Source organism: Bidens hawaiensis, unplaced genomic scaffold (genome assembly GCF_021521415.1).
Source record: "Bidens hawaiensis isolate Kalapana, Puna unplaced genomic scaffold, B.hawaiensis_p1.1 tig00004126_1, whole genome shotgun sequence".
Lineage (NCBI taxonomy): Eukaryota > Viridiplantae > Streptophyta > Magnoliopsida > Asterales > Asteraceae > Bidens > Bidens hawaiensis.
Window position 1 is genome coordinate 2,288,981 of NW_027491245.1, and position 19,998 is coordinate 2,308,978.

Consider the following 19,998-nt stretch of genomic DNA (forward strand, 5'->3'; position numbering starts at 1 on the left):
TTCAATTCCAAGAAAGTATTTTAGTCTTCCTAGGCCCTTCATTTCAAATTCTGAAAATAGGCTCGCCTTCAATTTCTTCATTTCTTCTTCATCGTTCCCTGTAATAATCATGTCATCAACATATATGATTAAACAAGTTACAAGGTTACCTCTGTTTTTCAAGAAGAGTGTGTGATTGGAATTGCTTTGTCGAAAGCCGTATCCCTTCATTGCTAAAGTGAATCTGCCGAACCAAGCTCTTGGAGATTGTTTAAGCCCGTAAATAGTTCTTTTTAGACGACATACTTCCTTTGCTTTAAAATTTTCTGTGAACCCTGGTGGAGCTTCCATATAGACTTCTTCTTTTAATTCTCCATGAAGGAATGCATTCTTAACATCAAATTGATGAAGAGGCCATCCTTTATTGGCAGCGGTCGAAAATAGGACCCTGATGGTGTCAATTTTAGCTACCGGAGAAAAAGTTTCTTGGTAGTCAATTCCATACGTTTGGGTATAGCCTTTAGCCACCAGTCGTGCTTTGTATCTCTCAATGGTTCCGTCTGGTTTGTGTTTAATAGTGAAGACCCATCGACATCCTATTGGTTTCTTCCCTAGTGGACGGTTACATGTTTCCCATGTATCATTTCTTATCAATGCCTTCATCTCTGTCTCCATTGCATCCTTCCAGTTCTTTGATTTTAAGGCTTGATCTACAGAGTTTGGAATTTGTTCAGCATATAAGGAAGCGTTAAAGGCTTTGGCTTCTTTAGATAGATTTGGTTCGGCTATGTTTGCCATAGGGTATCTGGAGAATTTGGATTGTTTCTCTAGGGAATATCTTTTCGCATGTATTCCTCTGTTGACTCTTGGTGTGTAACATCCCGAAATTTCCAAAATGATATTAATTATATTACTTATTAATAGTGGGAAAGTTTACTCGGGTTATCGGGAAATAAATAAATAGAGTAGGAGTTGGTATGTGTCGGGCTAGTGTTGGGTAATGGATATGGGTTATGGACTTGGATTACTTGAGATGGGTTAAATGAGAATGGGCCTTAGGTCCATGGGATTTAAGGGATATAAATATCCCCTAAATCCTAAAATATCTTTCATTTCACCTTATCCTCTAAACACTCCAAAACACACACACCACACACCAACACCGCCGCCGGCCGAGGGAAGAACCGAGCCAGATCCGAGAGAGAGAGAGCGATTAGTTGTGATAACAAGTTAAACAAGATCCAAACAAGCTCAAAAAGGTATGATTCTTGATCTTTGAAGTTTAAAGATCCAAGCTTTATAGTGTATAAACGACCGAAAACGGTTGGGGAACGTAGTGGGTGATGTTGAACCATAACAAGGGTGTTAAAATCGCCATAATGATTGATAAAACCAACACAGCGGCGGAACTGGACAACTTCGCCTGCAACTGGGCAACTTCGCCTTCAAAGCGATAACTTCGCCTTCAAAGCGATAACTTCGCCTGAAGCCAAGTTCGCCTGATGACAACTTCGCCTAAAGCTAAGTTCGCCTAAGGTTTAACTTCGCCTAAAGCTAAGTTCGCCTAAGGTTTAACTTCGCCTAAAGCCAAGTTCGCCTAAGGTTTAACTTCGCCTAAAGCCAAGTTCGCCTAAGGTTTAACTTCGCCTAAAGCCAAGTTCGCCTAAGGTTTAACTTCGCCTAAAGCCAAGTTCGCCTAAGGTTTAACTTCGCCTAAAGCGAAGTTCGCCTAAGGTTTAACTTCGCCTAAAGCCAAGTTCGATTAGAAAATAAGTTAAAACGATAAGTAAAAGTATGCTAATACTAGGCCACCAGATTGGATCAGGCGAGTATTGATACGTGTAACTTATACAGTCAGCCGAGCTCAGTTAAAGAAGGGATTTACAGCTATCAGAGGAAGAAGCAGAGTTCAGGTGAGTTTCTAGCCCTATTTATGTGTTATGTTTTCGGGGCTGTGTGCATACTCGATGTGTTGTTAATACATTTATCCTAAGTGATAAGTGTATGCCATATGTGATATATGTGATGGATATGAATGATTGCTTGTCGGTACGCGAACGATCTTCGGATATTGCGCGTACTGTCAGGTCAAAAATAAAGGTAAGAATATTATATATCGAAGATGTATGAATATTTCAAATGAATACTTGTCGGGGCGTGAACGATCTTTGGATATTGCACGTATCGACAAGGGGTATGGTTGTTAAATGAATGATGTAAAGAACGCCTAGAGTGTTCTTATGTTATAATGTAATTATTGTATATGTGAAGTATGTGTATATAGGTACACGAATGGCATGTGAGTTCTACGTTCGACATAGTAAGTTAGGATGGCAAATCCCTCTAGCTTCTGTCGGACATAGACTCGGCTGGTGATGGCGTATTTAAGGACTGCGAGCCTTATACGTGATGTAGATGATAGATGTAAACGTAGATAAGGACTGCGGACCTTATACGTAACATAGATAAGGACTGCGGACCTTATACGTAATGTAGATAAGCGTCAGCATAGGAAAGGACTGTGAACCTTATACGTGCTGTATTTGTAGCATAGGGGAGGACTGCGGACCTCGTATGTGCTATGAATTAGGTTGCAACATAGGGAAGGACTGTGGACCTTGTACGTGTTGTGGATGTATTTCAGCATAGGAAAGGACTGTGAACCTTATACGTGCTGTAATTGTAGCATAGGGGAGGACTGCGGACCTCGTACGTGCTATGAATTAGGTTGCAACATAGGGAAGGACTGAGGACCTTGTACGTGTTGTGGATGTATTTCAGCATAGGAAAGGACTGTGAACCTTATACGTGCTGTATTTGTAGCATAGGGGAGGACTGCGGACCTCGTACGTGCTATGAATTAGGTTGCAACATAGGGAAGGACTGTGGACCTTGTACGTGTTGTGGATGTATGATGGTATAGGGAAGGACCGCGGACCTTGTACGTACCATAAATGGTGAACATAGGTAAGGACTACAGACCTTGTACTTGTTCACGACCCTGAGTACAGGTATAGACGGCGGACTATGAACGTACTCTCGGTAGACTGAGGTTAGTGATTGTAGATATGTATGTATGTATGGTAGCAAGTATGTACGTAGAACAGAAGGGTAACTAGTAAAGTATGGATATGTATCTACGGATGTGTATGTATGTGTATGTATTGTATGGCGTTCAATTAACTAGAACTCACTCAGCGTAGCTGACTTTTAGTATGCACGCAGGTGAGCTGATTATAGAGTTAGCATGAGGATGGCACATGGCATGGATTGAACGGCTGGCATTTGAAGAAAGAAGAAAAGATGTTTTAAACATAAAGTTTTGTGTTATGGTATCAAAGAAAAGATTTAATGTTTTGTAACAAATGATTGATGTTTTATATTCCGCGAAAAGTTTTAATGAACTCTGAATTGTAAGAACTATGTTTATGAGTAAATCCGACGCTAAAGTAGGGCTACCGGGTTCGGGGCCTTACATGGTGGGAGGACATATTTCTCACCCATTTCTTCTTCTCTTGTTTTTTCTTGTATAGATTTTTGTTCCTCCTGCACCGTTTCCTGAACTATTTGTTCTTTTTCTACTTCATGAATGTTAGATATATCAATATTTGCTTGTTCGTTCTGCACGGTTTCCTGCACTATTTGTTCTTCTTCTATTTCATGAATATCAGATACATCAATATTATCATGAGTTATATTTTCAGGTATTTGAGAATTACATACACCGGAAGTAAGTTCGGGAGCATTTGGGTCTGGAACACTGATTGAAGGCTCACTTGATTGATGTGAGGTATGTGACTCATCTGGGGTACCATGATTAATTTCTTCAGATGATGAGGTCCACTTTGGAACCCATTGTAACCAACTCAAGGTGTCATGCTCTCTCTCCCCCTCACCACTGTGTTGGGAGGTATAAAAGAGCTCTGTTTCAAGAAAGTCACAGTTCATAGTAGTGTATATATGACGTTTTGTTGGGCTATAGCATCGATACCCCATTTGGTTGACCCCATAGCCTATAAAAACACATTTTTCAGCACATGGGTCAAGTTTGCTTCGATTGATTTTGGGTATGTGAACAAAAACCGAACACCCGAATATTTTTGGTTGAAGTGTAAGGGGTGGTGATAATTTGGTGAATTCTGAAAGGGCTTGAAGAGGGGTTTTTAGGTCAAGGGCCTTTGTTGGAAGTCTGTTGATAAGATACGTAGCGGTAGCAAGAGCTTCGGGCCAGAAAGATTTTGGAACTTGGGACTCGATCAGAAGAGCCCGGGTTATTTCTAGTAAAATACAGTTTTTTCGCTCGACGGTGCCGTTTTGTTCGGGAGTGTGGGAGCAAGATGTTTGGTGGATAATTCCTTTTCTTTGGCAAAATTGTTTCATAAAATCGTTTACGAATTCTCCCCCATTATCAGACCAAAGAACTTGGATATTCGTTTTGAATTGGGTTTGTATCATGCTATAAAACATAGAAAATTTATCAAAAACTTCAGATTTTTATTTTAAAAAATAAATCCATGTCATACGAGTACAATCATCAACGAATAGAACAAAGTAACGAAAGTTTTGTCCTCACATAATTTTTGTTGGACCCCATACGTCAGAATGGATAAGTGAAAACGGGGAATTGACTCTTGTGTTGGTTGGTTTAAAAGTATGTCTATGACTTTTGGCCAAGGCACAAGTTTCACAATTTAATTTGTCATTAATAGGAAAAAGTTTTGGAAATAAAATATGCAAATAACCAATAGACGGATGTCCTAATCTTCTGTGCCATAACCAAGCTTCTCTATTTATTTTTCCATGGGCTAACGTCACAGTACCATGATGAGTCACTTCTTCCACATAGTACAGTCCATGGTGTTCAGTACCACGCCCAATAATCGCTCCTGTCCTGATATCTTGTAAGATACAGAAGGTCGGGTGCATTAAAATTGTGCAATTTAATTCCTTTGTCACATGACTAATGGATAATAATTTATGTGACAAGGAAGGAACGTAAAGGCAATTTGAAAGTTTTAATATGGGCGATATTTCAATAGTTCCTCCTCCTTTTACCGGAACCACCCCCCATTAGCGGTTTTAATATGATTAATTTTCGGTTTAGATTTTGAAATTATGTCGGAGGGATCGAAAGTCATGGTGTCAGTAGCACCGCAATCAAATATCCACGATTTACTAATTTTTGTACATGTTTCGGCCATATTGATTTCCCCTGTAATTTTATTTGTGCTATTTTTGTCAAAAACAGAATCCTCGGGGGCTTTAGTGTTACTAGTTTTAAAATTATGGCATGTGTCTAAAATATTGGATATTTTAGAGGGGGTTTTAGAAGTAATAAGTTCTTCAGGGGGGGGGGGGGGGACTTCTAACAATTGCAAAATTATAGGGTCTATAAAATTATAACTACAAATAAGGGGGTTTGAGATGGGTTTCTCAAACCCGTTACCTGAGAGAGCGGCACAATCATGCTGTTGATTTAGGGCTCCATCTCCGGCGAATCATCTAGTATCACTTTAGTAATCTCTTATTTCTAGAGTTCCGACTGTGGCGGCGCTTATTTCCAGATTTTCGGTAGCGGCGGCTTTTGCCCCTCCTCGGTTTCTTTTTCTGTGTTCGTAATGACATCTTTCTTGTCCTGGATCTTCGTCTTCACGTTGTTGATCGTGTCGGTGGACTCCACCTCCAACGTGATTGTTTTGCCCTTTAGGGTTTGGTTTTGGGGTTTGATGTTGGCTGTTTTGGTATTCTAATGTGAGTCATCGCTACTATTTTTCTCGATCATGGTGTTTTGATTTTGACAGGGTATGATGGATTTTGATGGTGTTTTGATGGATTTTGATGTTGGCTGAGATTGTTTTGTCTTGGGGTTTTGATTTTTATAGGGGCTGGATGGATTTGAGAAAGAGGTAGACTAACGTTTTTTAGCAGGTTGGTCCTAAGACCGTAAGCTCTGCTTTGATACCATGTAAAAGAATGGAAATCTGAATAAACTTTTATTGATTGTATTATTTCTACAGAGAAGAAAAACTAACTCTTAAATACTTAAAACTCTTGTTCTTTTGAAAATAGAAATAAAAAGGAAAAGAAATCCTTGATTTTAACACTCCAACGGTCCAAAGTTGACTTGTGATCTTTGCATATTTAGAGTCACTAAATAGGTAGAGGATGTGAATAATGATCTCTAACATGTTTGTTTTATTATTTTTCTAACATTTCCATGCTCTTGATCTTATACATATACTTATATATGTTTGTCTTACTTATATTCTCATGTGACATCTATACTAATATTGAGCGTCAGAGATTGGTCAAGAAACCCCAATCTTCTGCCCGTTTTCTAAGAGTTCTTTCATGTTTCCAGAGGAATCCAAGGTGACAAACCAACAATCCCATAGATGTATACGTCCCTTCTCATTATTTTTTGTAGCAACAAATTATAAATTATGTGTTTTATATATATTATATAAAGATGTATTATAGTTGGAATAAATTACACACTACACCATATGATAAATAATAATTATATTTTTGAAGCTTCATAAATCTCTACATATTTCTTTCTATGCAACATATGTAGTTTTATTTGAAAATTTACCTCCACTATTGAAATTGAGTAGTTTAACTTTGTCTCTGCTTTTAAAATTTTGATAGCACAACATGCAGATAAACATGACTTAACACGGGTTCTTTCAAATATAAGCTAACCCTCGATAGTGATTGGCCTTCTCTTTTATTAATTTTCATTGAAAATAAACACACTTGACGATTATCAAACTCACATGATATTATAAGACCATGCGTTGTGATAAGGGGAGAATTGGAGGTGGGGGGGGGGGGGGGGCACGTGGCACCCAATCGGCAAGAAGATGGATTGTATTTTAGTGGTGTAGTGGTGTGAGAGAAATTCAGGAGAGAGGTGTCACAATTTTACTGGTTATGTAGATACAAAATTAATAAAATTGAGGTGAGCCCCCAATCTCCTTAACAATTTCACCGAGAAATATTTCTCCATCATCCACTTTTTGGTCCACTTCTCAGAAAAGAGGGGGGTTCCTCCCCAATCTCCCTCACTATATGCACACATCTTAAAACTACTTTAATTCATTGACCAATTTAAAAGTTAAACGAAAGTTCATTTACTTGAACTTGTTATACAAACTTCAATTTCTAGAAAACGTTTACAATAAAGTGGCAGGCAAACGGGAAACAAGCTGCGCCGCTACCCCTTTTGAATAGCAAAGCCAATCCTACTAAAACGAAGCTTTGAGACCTAGAAGTTGAAGAGGTTCCATGTACGACACGCTGAACCCTAATCAAAAAATTTACAGCCTCTAGGGCTAGGAAACCAAATGTATCAAAAGCAAATGGGAGAATAACATGTTGATTCTTTAAACAAGCTTTCTCGTGTTTAAAAACTTTGTTTGATTCAGCCTTCAACGTAGCCTGACCCACAACAAACCCACGGTCCCTGAGCCCAACAAGTGGAGATGTCACACCCCGACCAAAGCCGGTGGAACACGCCGGGGTGCAACCGATTACCCAAATACACAAGACACTATTTAAAGTGACAATATTTAATCAACTCATTTTATTTCATTAATCAATAAACAAACACATCGCGTTCATATAAACAAATTTGAAAACAAGTAGTAATCATATTGTTCGTTTTACTAATATCCTAATAGTCTTGGTAACGTTTTTCATCAAGTCCTCGAGTCAACAAAAGTCAAACCTGTAACATTTCATAAAATAAAGTTTGTCAACACAAAGGTTGGTGAGCAATTCATAAGTTTGAGAATATAAGTATATAGTAATAAAAAGCCACAAAACTTGTATACAAAACAATAAATAAAAACTGTAAACTTGGATAAAATAGTTATCGCTAACCAAGTTAGCGACACCTAGCTAAAAGGGGATGCCAAATAGTCTAGGATTTTATTGACAAACACATTAGCACCACCTAGCTACAAGAGGTTGCCAAGTAGTCTAGGATTTTATAGTTATCGTTAATTACATTACGTTAACGACACCTTGCCATGAGGGGTTGCCAAATGGTCTAGGATTTATAGTTCCACCATCCAAAAGCGATAAACACATAAGCATGTAAGCATAGAACACCAAATCGAGCAATTATTTAAGTAAAGTATACAATCACGTTTGTGGGTTTAAAGATTCAAGTAAATAAAGCATTTAGTTTGATAAGTATGAAATGTCACCCCAAAACGAAAGATGGAAAACGGGGTATGAAAGTACTCACATCGATTGACGAATTGAGAAACTAATAGATAAATAAATGAAGCTCGAACGGTAAACGAACAGATCCGACTTGAAAGCTAATTGAAAAAGAATAAATAATATATTAATGAACTTGAACTTTAGTTGAAACTACATTGAAACGTTGAACGAGAAGGTTCGGTTGTTAGTCGGGGTACCGGTTAATTTGTTAACGATTAGGGACTCGTACTTAATTGATAATTTAGAATAAAATGATATTATTTTATGGGGCTTTTAAATAACTAAACCAATATTAAATAGAAACAAGACGGGTTTAATTCAAGAGTTTGGTTTTAAAAAATGAATATATAATAAAGCTTATAATGATGTTATTAATGATAAGATAGTAATGATAATATTAATTTTAAAAAGATATGTTGGATATATATATATATATACATACATATATATATATATATATATAGATATATAAGATAATGATGTTAATAATAATAACAATAATTATTTTTAATAATATTAATATAGTATAATAATTATAACAATAATTATTATTAATAATACTAATATTAATAGCTATAGAATAGAAATTTTGGTATTAATTATAATGTTGATAATAATAATAATAATAATAATAAATAATATTGATAGTAATAACGATACCATACTCGATGTTGGTTCGATTTTTAAACGAGTTCAAAAAATAAATATAATAATATTATTGTTAATAATTAATGATAAAAATATGATTTTAATACATAGTAATAATTTGGTATTTATTAATAATAATAACTTTAATATTTATAAGAATAATGATAATAATAATATTAGTAATGAATACATATAATAATAAGTTAAACATAATAATACTAATAATAATCTTTAAGTAGTAATATTAGTATTAATAGTAATAAAAATTTTTGTTAAGTACACAAAAATAACACCGAAACCGGTCTAGGATGAGACTTGAACCCGTGACCTCTCGTTTAATAACTAACGTACAAATCAACCGAACCAAAATAACGATTGTTAAATAAACCCATAATTAAACCCAAAATTGTTAAGTTACCTATTAGGTGTTCACGAGTCGTCGGAGGAAGGTTGTCGGAGACGTGGTGGGTCACCGGAGCCAATTCCGTCCGCCGGAGGTGCGCTGGAAAATCAAATCAGAGAAAGAGAGAGAGAGACGCTGGGAGAGAGAGAGAGAGAGAGAGAGCCGAGAGAGGTGAGAGATCCGAGAGAGGTGAGAAAGCTGAGAGAGCAGAGAGAGGTGAGAGAGTCGAGAGATGTGAGAAAGACGGAGTGAGACGACAGTACACCGGTGGCCGGTTTTCCGGTCACCGGAAAAACGCGTAGAGAGAGAGACGTTGCCGGAAAGAAGAAACGAGGGAGAGAAGGAGGGTTCGGTGGTGGTGTGTTCGCCGGAAAACGGGGGAGGAGGGTTATAGGGTTACCGGAGATCGATTCCGGTCTTTTTGCAGGAAAAACGTGTCCGCCTGAAACGGCCTGGGGGGTGTCGGCTGAGTTAGATGAGTTAGGGTTAGGGTTTGTGGTGGTGCTTCGGAGGTCGGTGGTGGTGTCGTCGGTCGCCGGAAACGGCGCCGGAAATCGGTCGCCAGAAATCGGCTAAGGAGGGAAGTGGTGGCTGGTTATATGAGATTAGGGTTAGGGTTTTTGTTCATTATATATGCATAACATATTTTCAAAAATGGCCCCTCAAGTTTGGTATTTAGTTTATAATGATTTAAAACTTGTATAACTTTAAAGAAATCCACTTTAGTCCCTAAAGTTTATTTAACCGAGCTTATAAACTATAAATAACTGTACTTTGACAAACCTAGCACACGCTAGAGTTATATTATCAATGATTTGATAAATTTTCGGTTCGGATTTACAAGCTTAACCAAAATTACGAAGAATAAATTATTAAATAAAACGCGAATAACAAACAAAATAGACATGTTACAAAATGATTACAAAAATATATATAAAACGAGACCCTAAATTGACGAATGTCACAGGAGACACTCCTGTAAGATCCACACAAGCGTGTTTCCCCTTGCCACCCGAACACAAGAATATCAGCTGATTGTAAAGTAGACCTCCCTTAAAGAGAATCCGTGAGAAAGTTAACAGGGGCCTCCTTTTTAGCAGAAATCCCCGCCCGTTTAAGAATATCACACAAAACATCCCTAACCAAATCATGTCTGTACTTAAAGCCAAGCAATTCTTTGCAATGCACCGCATAGTCTCCAAAAGAATCCAAACAGACCTTGCGACAAATTGGGCAAGGCTCATCAGTCGGGAGCATCGGTATCATTAACCGGTACTTAAGAATAGCCCGATACTCCAAACCCGACATATGTTGCCCCAATCCTACAATGGGGATGGCCGTTAGAAAATCCTGAGCTCGAGGAGCCCGAAGGCATTCAAACATCGCCTTTTGGCGAGGGGATAGATTAAACTTCACTTCAAAACTTTGGACGATTCCACTAAATAAGGCACTCGCCACAACATGTTGGGCCTTAGGGGGGGGGGTGTCCTTATTAGAGAACCCGCTAAGATCAAAATCTGGAAGTGAAGTACGTAAACAATCCATCGCACACCCATAATCAGAGTCCAACCCATAAATATCACAACCCTGAAGAATATGGTCTTGCAAACACCACGGTTATGCTCTCGAAGCCACAAAAGCATATGTGAATACATCCTCGGCCGAAGATAGACCCAACCCCCCAAAACGGGTTGGAAGTGACGTCAACCTTCATTGGAGATCCCCAAAGAACGGACCCCCACAAACCACGATGTCCTCAATCTCCCTTCGAAGGCCATTGTCAAATATAGAAACAACTTCCCCCACATACATAGGTTGGCACGTTCTCAAACCGAACAAAAGCTTTGTGACTCCCATACATGAGCGAAGCAAAAGAAGCTCTCATTGAGGATCCCAGAGTCTTGGGAGACGGCTCATCAGTTCCACAACGCTAGATGCCCTTTTCATAACCAAACTGCTGATAAACCCCGCATCCCGGCTTACATTATTCCATAGCCAAACTGCTGATAAACCAGTTGAAAAAACAAGTAAAAATTACATTATTCCATCTTCTTAGATTAAATATAATCTAATCATGCCTAGTATGGTGTTTAGGATTCCTTATTTCAACCTCCTCAAAAAGTCACAAAATTATCTATACATCTATACATTACATATAAAGCATATTTGATGGGCAAGGTTGTAATTTAACCCATTTAAGACGCCACGCCGTTAAATTTAATTCACGACGTCTTACAATTCATCTCAGGCGATAAGTTACAATTCATCTCCGGCTAACATTCAATGGCAGTCAATGTGAAACCAATTCAAATGAACGGTTATGCAATTAATTGATTTATTGTGCATCATAATACTTACTTGATTGATGAATTGAACGATTCATTATCATATCAATCTCATCCACTGCTGCTTATTTTCAATATAAAACACGATGACAGAGAGATTGACCGATGATGATGGGCCTAAAAGTCCGGCATAAGCCATTCTGGTCACACCAGGTACATTATAGACTTTTAGGTTTCTGATTTCTAATAGTGCTATTTCGTGCTATTTGATTAATTTGGTGTCTCTTGTTACTTGGAGAACGGTTTCAATTAGGGTTTTAAATTGACACATGGTCTCCTATGATATATATTCAAGGCTCTGGCTCGGTCTTTTAATTTGTTAATTGAAGATTGTTATGACTGACTTATGATTTGTTATCATGTGATGGTTTTGTACTTGGTCGTTCTACAACATGCTCTTCATAGGGGGGTTCCTACAGATCACCAGTTAAAGCGCCACTGAGGTAAAATATTCCTTTACTTATCATGTAATTTTAGTGTTTTGTTATATATATTCATGGACAAAACCATAATATTCTTCTAATTACATTTTCTTTTTTTTATGTTACTGTCAGCAAATCCGTACATGTTAATACAAACTCAGTTGTATTTCTTGTCACATGTACATGTTGGAAGTTTTATAACTTACTTTTTATGTTGCATTTCACATATAATTAATGGTTGTAGTAGATTTACACTTATTACACATCTTTCATGTTACAGTTCTCTTTTTGTTCATGATAATGAACTCCCACCAATGCCACCATGTTTCCTGGTAATTATACACAAAAACTATTGTATAATTACCGATCATATTTAATCATCTTTCATATTTAATTACCGAATAAAGTATTATACACCACTTATTACATCTTTCACGTTACAGTTCTCATATTTCATGATAGTGAACTCTCACCATGTTTCATGGTTGTACTATTTTATGCAATTGCAGCTTACGATCTCCTCGGTCTCAGGCACAAGACAATGCAGTTGTAGCTAACGGTCTCCTCGGTCATACAAGTTGTGGTTGAAAACACCACCTGCGGTAATACGTACTATTTTGAAAATTATTCTTGCAAGTTTTCTTATGGTTCTATTAAAAACTAAAACCAAAATGAAACAAAAAAACTTGAGAAAATCAGTTGCATCTGAAGGTCTCCTCGGTCATACAAGTTGTGGTTGAAAACACCACCTTCGGTAATACGTACTATTTTGAATATTATTCTTGCAAGTTTTCTTATGGTTCTATTAAAAACTAAAACCAAAATGAAACAAAAAAACTTGAGAAAATCAGTTGCATCTGACGGTCTCCTCGGTCATACAAGTTGTGGTTGAAAACACCACCTTCAGTAATAAGTACTATTTTGAATATTATTCTTGCAAGTTTTCTTATGGTTTCATTAACAACTAAAACCAAAATGAAACAAAAAAACTTAAGAAAATCAACCCAAAATGAAACAAAAACACTTTATATGAAAATAAAACCCAAAATGAAACCAAAAATGAATAAACTAAAATCAAACTGAAATTGAAATTGAAATTGAAATAAAAAACCGAAATTGAACTTACAAACCGAATCCAAAAACCAGAAAAACTGAAATCGAACCAAAACCAGCAACTAAAAAAATTGCATTGAAACCAAACCAAACACTGAAACAGCCGAAATAAAAAACTGAGCAAACTGAAATTGAAACAAAAAGAAACGAAACCAAACACTAAAACAGCCGAAATAAAAAACTGAGCAAACTGAAATTGAAACAAAAAGAAACGAAACCAAACACTAAAACAGCCGAAATAAAAAACTGCGCAAACTGAAACCGAAACAAAAAACCAAATTCGAAACCTAAAAAAACTGAAACTGTAATGAATCAAAAAACCAAAATAATATCGAAACTAAAACCATAACCAAATAAACTGCACTCATGTTAAGATTCATTGTCCCCGCCGTGTAGCTCAGTTGGTTAAGGAGGCGTAAGACTTGGAAAAATGTTAATATTCATTAGTACTTTGGTCAAGGCTGCTAAAATGATTTTAAATTTGACTTTTTGTATAGTACTCGTATTGGGTACTTCACATTTTGTTCAAACAACAGTGTCTCGACTGCTACTAATTGCAGTTGGTGCTGGTGTGTGTTTAGTTGTAAATATTTTTGTGTATCCCATTTGGGCTGGTGAAGATCAGCATAAACTAGATGTCAAGAATTTTAGGGGCGTTGCGACTTCTTTAAAAGGTAATATAACGTTTTTTGTGTCTGCGTGTTTAGATTATTTTGTAGTTTTGTTAATATTCTTAATGTTTTTTATAGGTTGCGTTAATAAATACCTTTAGCATTTTGGATATGAAAGGATACCTTCGAAAATACTTGTGTATCAAGCGTCCGATGACCCTCTTTATAGTGGTTATCGGTTAGCAGTATAGTCAACAAGTCAAGAAGATGCGTTGGTACGCTTTTCTTTTTCTTTTTATATATATTGTTATAAAGACATATGTCAATAAATAGTGATCAATTTTCACCATTGTTCTTCCTTGATCACTCAATTAGCTTTTTTAGAAAGTTTAGCTTTTATTTAAATGTTGTAAACATTTTTTTGAAAATTGACGGTTTGGTCTTATCTTTTATTAAAAAAATCGTGTTTTGGGTTTTGATTTTGCTGTTAGCCAAAAACTGAAAACCGATCTTAAGTAATTTAAGAGATTAATAAATGATGTAGCCCAACAAATTTAGGTTCAAATGCTTAATAATTAATTAATCATTAGTTAGAAAAATAATTTAGGGCCAAATTCATTGTTTTGGGTTATTTTAGCCCAAAATTTTCAATCCTAAATGGTAAAAGCGAAAATAAAATTTCTGGTATTTATTCGGTTTGACCCCAGAACCGACCCAACATGACTCTTAGTGTGTGTGTGTATATATATATATATACACATACTTAACTAGGAAATGTCATTAGTGAGTCTTTTAACATGTTTCATTTTCATTTTACAGATGCGTTTTGCGGTTTGGGAACCGCCACACAAGAGTTACAAAATGTTAAACTATCCTTAGAGTAATTATGTTAAAGTTAGCGGTGCACTTAAACATTGTGCTTTTATGGTCATGGAAATGCATGGTTGTATACTCACAGAAATTCAAGTACTTATTAAACTTTTTTCCTTATTTTTGTTTTTATTGACATGGCAATCCTTAATTTTTTTTGCTGACATGGCAATCCTCAATAGGCACCAGCTGAAGTGATGCACTAAGAAACATGTTCAAAAACGAGATCCAAAAAGTAGGAACCAAAGGCGCAAAAATACTGTGCGAGCTAGATAATAAAGTCGAAAAGATAAATCCCGATATCAACTTACCGGAAAAAGTGCACGATGTGACGTACACCTGGCTAAAAATTAGCATAATTCCGTGACTAATATATCCTTACTTGCGTAAATAAAATGATTATAATAAACATAGGATATTATTTTAGTTCAAAAACTCCAAAAATACATGAGATATAATTAATCAAGTTTGAAAAAGTCCAATTTTGTCGCGTAACGAACACTACGCAAAATGACCTTGGGTGACGACTTAGAAACAGATATAATCATAAACGTGTCTAAATGGCCTCGAAAAATTAAAATTCTTATGAATATATCAGTGATAATATATAAAGTAATTTTCGAATCGCGGAATTTAGAAAATAAGCGACCAAAGGCCAGTGTAGGACACCATATGAGCCCGAAATCAACTATTTCCAAATATTAGTTACTTAGGCTTGTATTATTTGGAATTAAATATCGAATCAAACCTGACAAAAAAATATTAGAAACGTGATTCGTCTGATTAGCCAAAGTTCGTTAGACGTTAAAACGAAAACTTAAGATTAGTGTTTAAATACCCACTTACCAACCCAACCATTTCCCCTTCCTCCTTGGACCGGCCACCTCACCCCCCCCCCCCTTCCACCTCTTTTTCCCCCAATCACCTTTCACCAAATCAACCTTCCAATCATTACTCCCTAACTCCTAGGTCATGTGTTGTAAACATTTGAGATCATCCACTTAACATTCTAACACCCAACTCACCTAAGCTACACTCACCCTCACTCTCTCTGTATCTTACGACACACACACACACACACACCCACACCACACACCACACTCATTCACATTTCAATATTCAAATCATACACACACACTCATATTCAAGTAAGATCAAGATCAAAGGGTGATTAGCAACTAGAAAGGAGTATTAGAGGAAGGAACACCACACACACAACCACCACATTCTCATCTTCATCCTAAGATCTTCAAGAACTCAAGTAAGTTATGATTATGAGTTAATTTCTACGGTTAAATAAGTTAGATTAAGTGTTCTTGAGTTGAGATTGACCTTAAAGGTTGGAAATTATGGATGCCTGTGTGTGTGTATGCGAGCCATGTGTGTGTATGTGTTTAAGGGGAGGTATTGAACCCACTCATACATGCATACATTCATCTTGAAGATCATATTTGGATTGTTAACATTGATTATAAGTGTTGTTAGAATATTTGATATTTAGGTGAAATCATGGATGAATTTGATGTTTGAGTTTGATGTTAGGATGAATTTTGGGTAGTTAATGATCAATAGGATTAATGGATTGAGTATAATCTATTGAATTGCTATGTTGAAATTGAAATTGGCAAAAACTTGTCCGTAGTTTGCAATTTTGGGATTTTTGAATTACTTGGATTAATTGATGATTTTGATGAATTAATGAAATTTAAAAGGGATATGGATTGATATTAAGTGACGATATTGAATAGGATGTATGCTAGTTGAATCATAAATACTATTAGTTTGAAAGGTAATACTTGAAGATTGTTGAAATTGTTAGATTGCCAAATAAGGAAACTTTGTCGAATGAATAGTTGAATCTTTGATTATGATATGAATACTTAGCATATGTGTATTTGATAGATAATGAGTTACATACTTGAATTAGGATAGAATGCATTGTTAAAGTATATATTGGATTATCATATGGATCAGTTGTCACTTACTTGCTAGAAATAGAAACTTTGAAAACTTGAATAATGGAATAATCAAAATCTAAATAGAACAATAGGATGCATGAAATTATGTCAAACTAGTTGAATGAGATAAACAATATTCACACTTAATCATGTTTGAAAGATTGAATTAGATAGCATTATTAAATATTGAAAGTTACTATAATAGGAAACTTTGTTGATTAAACACTTAGGAAATTCAAAAAAAGTTGATTAGTTAACAATGAAATTCTTGAATTTGTGCATAGATGATGATATGATTTGATGATTTGATGATGATATGAATGATCATATGATTGTTGGATTGATTTAGAAAGAACATATATGATTAAACACACATGTTAAGAATATTCCAAATAGGAATAAAGAATACAGTTGAAAAGTGTTAATTTGGCTTGTTGTGGAAATCATGAAGATGGTTAATTTTAGGTATTATTATGATGTTTTTTCATGTATGAAATGATAAGTTTGATTATTGTCATTATTAATAGACTTATGTTATGAAATAGGAGCTTACAATTGGTTTAAATGTGTTATATGAAATTATGTGATCAAATCTAGAAATAAGGATGAATTATATGTTATAATGTGTATATTTAGTTCATAGGATAATTAGTATGGACTTAATTGGTTTATTTTACTTGTCGGTAACTTTAACGGTCGAAAAATCAGCTTTTAATCGTAAACCGACACGACGGTTAGGGACTGTTTTATAACAACCCCTAAAGTTATAAAATACTCATATATAACATAAGTTAGTATATGAGAAGAGGACAATATAACAAAACTTGGTCCTAAACGGCTCGGTCGCGAAAACCGAACGGTAAGAAAAGATTACTGTCCTTGCATATGGTAATAGATTATGTAAAAAATGGTCGATGAACCATTTTATGGTGAGATTTATAAGTATTCATTTATTATATTACTTGATAAATTTATATAATGTTGTTTACTATGATTTTCATGATGAGTTGAATTGAATTTTCGTTTGCCATACTTTCATAAATATATATATATATATATATATATATATATATAGAAAAGGGTTCAAATAAAAAGAAATAGTTTCCTAAGAATGGTAAGAACCAATAAGATTTTGACATTTGGCATTAAAACCTATGGTGAAAGAATAATTCTAGGAAACTATGTCGATTATAATGATGAAAGATTAATTCTAAGAAACTATGACGGTTTTTGGTAATTTTAAATCTCAACCATTGATTGATATGATCTAATGGCTATGATTTATTCTTAGTCTTCCTAGAAAACTACTTGTTTTTAGGATAACCCTCCCCTATATATGTGTGTGTAAATATATATATATATATATATATATTAATTTCAATAAAGAGACATCACCAACATTTGTGTTGACGTTTATTTTAATATGCTTTTCATGTAAATAAACGAAGTATTGAAGCTTCGTGAAGAGCGCGTGAAAATAGTGAAGTGTGTTTAAATGAAAAATGTTGACTTTATGTTGAACTTGTAGTTTGAATAATAATTGTGTAATATGACACGTGTAATGACTCTAATGGTTAAACAAAGTTCAACTTTTATTATAAATGTATACTTAAATGTGATTGGCTGAAACGGCGTCTGTCACCACCCGAATGACTTAGTCAAAGTCTTCCGCTGTTTAAATTAAGATTTACGGAGTGTGACAGAAGTTAGTTCAGAGCCAATGGTTATAGTGAATTAGAAATTTTGGATAAAAATTTCTAAACTATACCCCGTATGTTCAAACACACAATTTTCCCTCCTCGTGAAGAAAATGTATAAAAAATTAAATGATTGTATTTTATTTTTAATAATAAAAATATTAAAAATAAATAAATAATAATAGTAATAATAATAATAATAAGTAAATAAATAAATAAAATTGTAAATTTTAAAGTTTTGTCTATATGATTATATATATTTTAGTGACTAGCGATTACATAGTATAGATTCTGTTGCATGTCACAAAAGCCTAGTTCACACACTATTATCAAGATTCGCAACATCAACAATAGGTCAAAGGATCGCCCCCAACGACCTCTGTTGTGCCATCAATCTTGCACCGCGCTAGTGCCTTTTCTGTGAATCTTAATATTCCTTTTAGAGAAATTATTCACACACACTCGCAGAGCCTATTTCCTAATAACCTTAGGCCATATTTTATCTTCCTACGCAAGATCTGTTTGAAATCGTTAAAGGATGACGATGCAACCCTACCTCTCCAGAGTCTCATGATGTGTAACTCCGTTAATGATGTTGTTGTTTTAGCTCTTAGAACCTATTTATGGAATACTTGGACTTCTAGTAACCCCTCTTATTACTCTAGTTAGATACCCTACAACTTAGATATTTTGGTAATGAAAAGTTGTAAACTTGTGATTGGTGCTGATGTGTATTCACACCTATTTAGTAGTTATTTTAGTAACTCTAAACAAGTAAGATAATTTTCCATTATCACAATGATCTTTTGAGTTGATTTATTGATTATTATGTGGATGTGAATATTTTCTATGTTTATTCACACGTCTTCAATACTTAATAATGACCCTTGTCTATTTCTACTATTAAAAAAATAATAGAAATGATAATAAACCACCCAAATTAAGAAAAACACCCGCCATTAGAAAATTTAACTTATCGACCCTATTTGAAAAATTAGCTCAATAAATCATCCAATACATTAACATTACGTTGAAGCAACAATCAAGGACGTAGTGCAAGAAAATACACCAGCAATAGAGCCACTAGTTGAAATGCACTAGGAAGAATAAGATTGAAGGTGTCTGTAATGATTCCAAGAGTTATTATAACCCAATAGTATACATTAAGTTGAATATTAGGTAAACAAGAAATTTGGTTGATAACGATAAGCAAATCCAATGTTGAACAAGAAAATCGATAGCTAGCAATAAGCAAAACCAATTTTGTTTTGATAAATGAGCGACACACCCGAAAAGGATTGTCCCAAATTCAAAAAGTAGAATGCTAGAGAAAGATCCATGAAAACCCGTAAGGATTCAACTATTTATCTATACTAGAGCCGAGGTTAGTTCCTAAACGATTAGGGTTATCTCTTGTGTCACACCCCAACCTACGGCTATACATGCCTGGGCGCGACAATATTGTATCATAGCTCAGAAGACACAAAGTGAAATACACGTATCAATATCTAAATTATTCATTCATATATCAAATTTCAAAAGCACAAACATTGTCTCAAAAGAAATACCGATACAATTAAATATTCTAAACATAAATAAATCATAATAAATGTGTTCTTTATTCATCATAGCAACCTACGGTATCATCAAACTTCCATACTTGATTCTTCCAATAAAGCTACATGCGTCATGCGTGAAAATATATATTTTTGTCAAC

The 19,998-nt window shown here is 35.1% G+C and overlaps 1 pseudogene; it reads left to right on the forward strand.

Annotated features, from left to right (window-relative positions):
- Positions 1-13,575: 13,575 nt before the first annotated feature.
- On the forward strand, positions 13,576-16,184 carry LOC143625605 (aluminum-activated malate transporter 5-like; annotated as a pseudogene).
- Positions 16,185-19,998: the final 3,814 nt, after the last annotated feature.